The 6539-nt window shown below is 45.0% G+C and overlaps 1 pseudogene; it reads left to right on the top strand.

Moving 5' to 3' along the window:
- Positions 1-974: 974 nt before the first annotated feature.
- Positions 975-1869, top strand: LOC126234986 (protein DEK-like; annotated as a pseudogene).
- Positions 1870-6539: the final 4670 nt, after the last annotated feature.

Genomic DNA, 6539 nt, shown 5'->3' with positions numbered 1-6539 from the left:
CAGACAAAATGCTGCCCCAGTCCCAGCAGCTGGCAGCGAAGCATACTAAGGCAGAAGGGAACAGTTCTTGACGTCCATTTCTCGCGACTGCTCCCGACTGTATGTTCTACAACTCAACACATAAGCTAAGTAGGTGTCCTAAGTTCAAAGAGAGTGACACTGCTAGCAGAATAGACTTCGTGAACAGACAAAAACTTTGTTTCAACTGTCTGGGCATGAAGCATAGGCTGAAGGAATGCTGTGCTGGCAACTGCCGCATTTGTAACAAGCACCACAACACATTATTGCACAAGAAACAAGCCAGTAGTGGTGACAGTAGAAACCAAGAAACGGATGTTCAACAACAGCAGACATACTGCACAGTGAAGGGAGACCGCCAACATGCAGAAGTAATATTATCTACTGCACTTGTAAACATCGTCGACAAAAATGGGAAGCTGTACAAATGCAGGGCACTTCTTGACAGTGCCTCACTAATGAACTTTATGTCTAGGAGCTTAGCAGATTGGATGGGACTAAAGCTCAGTCGGCATTCGATATCAATAAGTGGCATCAGCGACGTTCAAATGGCAGAATCGTCGCACGTTTGCAGTGTGTACATTTCCTCAAGAGTTGCTGACTATGGCACACATGCTGTCTGTACATTACTGCCGCGTATAACAGGGCCACTACCAACATCTCTTGAAACCACCTCCTGGCAGCTTCCTAAGCATGTAAGGTTAGCAGACCCATCAGTTAACAAACCTGTTGAGATTGCTCTTCTGCCTAGAGCATTGATCTTTTTTGATGCACTGCAACCTGGTCAACTGAAAAGAGATAACCACCCAACCTTACAGGAAACATCATTTGGTTGGATTGTGTCACGAAAGATACCTCCTCATTCAGTTAAGTCCAATGCTTGAAGAGTACTGTTGTGCCTTGCACGCGATACCAGCCTTAACATTCAGGTTGAAAGGTTCTGGCAGCAAGAAAAAATGAAGTCTGTTTCTGTGCACAACATACGGAAATTCTATTGGTTTGACTTTGACAAATGGTCAGACCAGTATGAAAAGAAGAAACACATTCTGAGCAAGATGGAAGTGAGTGTCTTGAAAATAATTTGTTTTATTTTAGATGTTGAGAGAAAAGGCCAGTGTCATGAACTTGTACAGAGAATTTTAACATTTTTGTTAGAGCCCAAAGGCCCTGGAGCACCTGTTCCTGACAGCAGACCAAAGCGCTCTACAGCCCAAAAGGCCAACAACAAGAGATATTCGGAATTGGAAAATGAAACAGAGAAACGAACACCACTTTCAAAGAGGGCTAAAGTGCATAGAAATATCTTAAGGGGAGATTCAGGGCTAAAGCGCATAGAAATAGCTTAAGGGGAGATTCAACGGATGGCGAAGACAACATGGATTAAGAAAAAAGGACCTTCCGAAATCAGAAAATAAAGCAACAGACAAAGAAAAGGAAAGGGAGATGTGAAAGATGAACCTAATAAAGAATCTAGCAGTGATGATTCAGAATCCAAGTCAAAATCAAAGGAAGGTCACAGAAACCAATCTAGAAAAGACATCCAAGAAGGCCAATGCTAAAAAGACTCCAAACAAAAAGTCGGAGAAGAAATATTCAGCTAAAAAACAGAAATCCTCTCTTAAGAGTGATGTCGGGTTCATCTGAAGATGAACCCCTCTCAAAAAAGACAAAGGCACCACCTACAGATGAAGAAATAAAGTTGTATGTCAAAGAATTTTTGGAGTGAGCTAACCTCGAAGAAATAACAATGAAGACTGTTTGTAACCACGTATATGCCCATTATCCATGTTTTGACTTGGCACACAAGAATGATTCATTAAAGTAACAGTAAAATCATTGATATCTACATGAAGAATATGCTGCTGCAAGTTTTAGTGATTATTGTACTTGCAATTCATATGCATCTTGCAGAATATTATGCAATTTTAAATAAAAATGACCACATCGAGAGAATGTTATTTGACTTGGTTATTTGATTTGGTTTATAAAGTAACAATATACACTCCTGGAAATTGAAATAAGAACACAGTGAATTCATTGTCCCAGGAAGGGGAAACTTTATTGACACATTCCTGGGGTCAGATACATCACATGATCACACTGACAGAACCACAGGCACATAGACACAGGCAACAGAGCATGCACAATGTCGGCACTAGTACAGTGTATATCCACCTTTCGCAGCAATGCAGGCTGCTATTCTCCCATGGAGACAATCGTAGAGATGCTGGATGTAGTCCTGTGGAACGGCTTGCCATGCCATTTCCACCTGGCGCCTCAGTTGGACCAGCGTTCGTGCTGGACGTGCAAACCGCGTGAGACGACGCTTCATCCAGTCCCAAACATGCTCAATGGGGGACAGATCCGGAGATCATGCTGGCCAGGGTAGTTGACTTACACCTTCTAGAGCACGTTGGGTGGCACGGGATACATGCGGACGTGCATTGTCCTGTTGGAACAGCAAGTTCCCTTGCCGGTCTAGGAATGGTAGAACGATGGGTTCGATGACGGTTTGGATGTACCGTGCACTATTCAGTGTCCCCTCGACGATCACCAGTGGTGTACGGCCAGTGTAGGAGATCGCTCCCCACACCATGATGCCGGGTGTTGGCCCTGTGTGCCTCGGTCGTATGCAGTCCTGATTGTGGCGCTCACCTGCACGGCGCCAAACACGCATACGACCATCATTGGCACCAAGGCAGAAACGACTCTCATCGCTGAAGACGACACATCTCCATTCGTCCCTCCATTCATGCCTGTCGCGACACCACTGTAGGCGGGCTGCACGATGTTGGGGCGTGAGCGGAAGACGGCCTAACGGTGTGCGGGACCGTAGCCCAGCTTCATGGAGACGGTTGCGAATGGTCCTCGCCGATACCCCAGGAGCAACAGTGTTCCTAATTTGCTGGGAAGTGGCGGTGCGGTCCCCTACGGCACTGCGTAGGATCCTACGGTCTTGGCGTGCATCCGTGCGTCGCTGCGGTCCGGTCCCAGGTCGACGGGCACGTGCACCTTCCGCCGACCACTGGCGACAACATCGATGTACTGTGGATACCTCACGCCCCACGTGTTGAGCAATTCGGCGGTACGTCCACCCGGCCTCCCGCATGCCCACTATACGCCCTCGCTCAAAGTCCGTCAACTGCACATACGGTTCACGTCCACGCTGTCGCGGCATGCTACCAGTGTTAAAAGACTGCGATGGAGCTCCGTATGCCACGGCAAACTGGCTGACACTGACGGCGGCGGTGCACAAATGCTGCGCAGCTAGCGCCATTCGACGGCCAACACGCGGTTCCTGGTGTGTCCGCTGTGCCGTGCGTGTGATCATTGCTTGTAGAGCCCTCTCGCAGTGTCCGGAGCAAGTATGGTGGGTCTGACACACCGGTGTCAATGTGTTCTTTTTTCCATTTCCAGGAGTGTATAACAAAAAATAATCTCTTGCAGTTATAAAAGGAAAAAACTTGAATAGAAATACCATGGGAATGAGTCCAGATGCCTACTGAAGTGTGCATGTTTGTTTCAGTGCTTCAACATTCTACATTAATAGAACCGTATACTTTTAAGAGAAATTTTAAATTACTTTTATTAGTGGAAGCTTTTTCATTTTACTGATAAATTTTAGAAGCTTATTATTAATGTAATATTCCAGAGAAGCTATATCTCGTCAGTTTCTTCAGACCTTGACATTGCATACTTAATGTGAGATATATAAACAGTCTCAGTTGGCAACCCACCGAGAGGCATAGTGGAAACCTAACAACAGGAGAACTGCACACAGCACACAGCATCGAAGGCAGTCATTCGCATGGTGCAACAGCAAGATTATTCCAAGGTAACTGAAGAATTACAACATGGCCGACCAATCCCCAAGAAAGGCAACTCACTTCATCCATTTCTGGATGAGGAACAGTTGTTAAGGATGGGAGGCAGACTGGAACAATCAAAAGTTTCTTACAGTCAGAAGCACACCATGATTCTTCTTCATAAGCGTCATGTCACTAAACTAATAGTGATGAGCGAGCATCTTCGTTTGTTGCATACAGAATCTCAGCTGCTGTTAGCAAGCCTCCTGACAACCTAGATGAATTCTCGTACCTTACTCCATGTCATTTTCTCTTTGGTGAACCCTAAACAACTGTCCCAGAGCCAGGCTTGCTTTCAGAGCCATCATCCAGGTTCTCAAGGTGGCAGCTCATTCAACAGTGCAAGCAGCACATCTGGAAATGGTGGTCAAGGGATTACCTATCACAACTACAATAGAGAACTGACTGGTGATCAACAAAGGACAATCTACAGCCAGGTACATTGGTTCTACTGAAGGAAGACAATTTGCCACCCCTCGTGTGGCAGTCTGGGGTCATTGTTGGTGCGCACCCTGGTCCTGATGGTACGGTACGGGTTGTTTCAGTGCGCACAGCTACGGGAACTTATAAACGACCACTGTCGAAGATCTGTGTTGTTCCACAAGAAACATAGACTCTAGCACATCAATATCAAATTACTAACTGAAGTGTTTCTTTTGTTTATAGTGGACAATTTCTTCATTTTATTTCCTTGTTTGTGCTGCATGTGGCTATTTGTATTTAGTGTAATTGATATGCGGAATGCTCTCTATTGGTGCAACGTGCCACAAGGGTGCAGCAGCGACCGGATGCTCGCTGCAGGTAAGGATTTTTTCTGCCCACCTGTCCACACAATGCATTGCCGAACTGGCCAGGACAAGGGGAGATGAGCCGTGACCGCCAAGCAGCAAGCACGCTTCTGTAACTGCATTTCTCGATGTAGTCTAGAAATACAGCCCACTTTTAACAATCATGTATGTACTTAATTTTTACCACCCTTCCTTTGCAACGAGTGATATGCATTCATTTGGACTGTGGAAGGAGTGAGGCAGCACAGAATTTACCGCGCATTTTGTGGCTGCCTACAGTCATAAAACATGAGTTGAAGCACAGTGCAGAATTTCACTCCCCATTTTTTTGTATCTTTGGTGTTATCCATTATATGGACACATGCCGCACATTTACTGGCAAACAGTGTGATCCTACAGGATCAAATAAAATTCAGTACACTGTTTCTGTGCCTCATATTTTGTATTGTAGTGCTGGAGGCATTATCAGAGGCTATAGAAACTCGATGGTTCCAAACTGGAACAAGCTCAGAAAGCCAAATTGTTTATACATATCCATGCAATAGTCTGGTTTTGACATCGTCAGAGTGATCCCTAAGACTGCGGAATTATGCCAGTGTGTTTTGTGGAACTTAAGTGCAGAATAATTGATGATGTTTGCTTTACATAAAACTAAAGCCATTAGCTTGTGTAATTTCAGTCCTCCTCCTTTTCTGTTAAAATTGTTGTAGTAACTTTGAATTTCTAGGGTCTCTATGTACATACTAGCATAGTAATGATCAGACCTTAATAAAACTCTGGGATTGGAGAAACATAGTTGATGGTTCCATTGTCCCACTGCATGATCTACTACTGCTGATTTGTCTGTGTTGCTCAGACAGCAATTATTATTATTGTATTTTTTAAAGCAAACATCAATAACTTTTCCAATATACAAGATCCATGGCACTTCAGTGTGACTCAGAATATTAGGAAGCTCTGTGAAGACATCATAACCTGACTGTTGTATTATAAGTATAAACAATTCAACTTACTGAACTTGTTTAAGATTAGAACTGCTAACTGAGATTTTGTAGCATCTGATGAGGTCTCCAGTGTTAGGAGACAAAACAGTAACCACAGAAATTTGGCTTAGCACACAGCATATTGCCCACAGGATAAAAATCACTCAAGATCTCATTTTTCTAGCACCATCCCAATGTAAATTCGACCCTTGTCCTTTCTCTCTACACTCCAGGGGACTCAGAGCTCTTTTGTGAGTAAGTTCTTCACTACCATGGGGCCCCAGCCTCTGCAGGATTACTTACTTTCCGTGCTGCAAGTATATACTTCCACTATCTCTCTGCCTCTCCATTGGATACTTTTCTTGATGCAGACCCCTCTTGGACCCGGTTTATGATTTGGTACTCAAGTTGCCACTTCTGGCATTTTCTACAACTTTTCATTAATGGTCCCCATTATTGGGTTTGACTTGCCACAAATTTTCAAAATGCTCCACCCAGTGCGATGTATGCTCCGACTTTGTGCCTTCCCATCTTTGCACCCTTCCCTTTAATACGGGAGTACACCCAAAACTCAGCACAGTAGCCATCCCATTTTGTGTGTGTGTGTGTGTGTGTGTGTGTGTGTGTGTGTGTGTGTGTGTGTGTGTGTGTGTGGGTGGGGGGGGGGGAGGTGCCGGCATGGTGGTAGGCCCCTGATCACAAAGGAATCACACTGTTGGTGCCTGAGCTGAAAGCTTTCCATGTATGCCAGGGAGTATGTGCCCATCATGACCGGGGCATGGGAACTCTGAGCAACAGATTACTGGCTGATTTGCCATTGCTGAGACTGGGTGGAGCTCATGGAGAGAGCCCCTATTTGGAGTGAGTGGCACTATGGCATATGA

This window comes from Schistocerca nitens, chromosome 2 (assembly GCF_023898315.1).
Source record: "Schistocerca nitens isolate TAMUIC-IGC-003100 chromosome 2, iqSchNite1.1, whole genome shotgun sequence".
Classification (NCBI taxonomy): domain Eukaryota; kingdom Metazoa; phylum Arthropoda; class Insecta; order Orthoptera; family Acrididae; genus Schistocerca; species Schistocerca nitens.
Note: the sequence above shows the minus strand (reverse complement) of the source record. Positions and strands in the feature narration are given on the sequence as shown.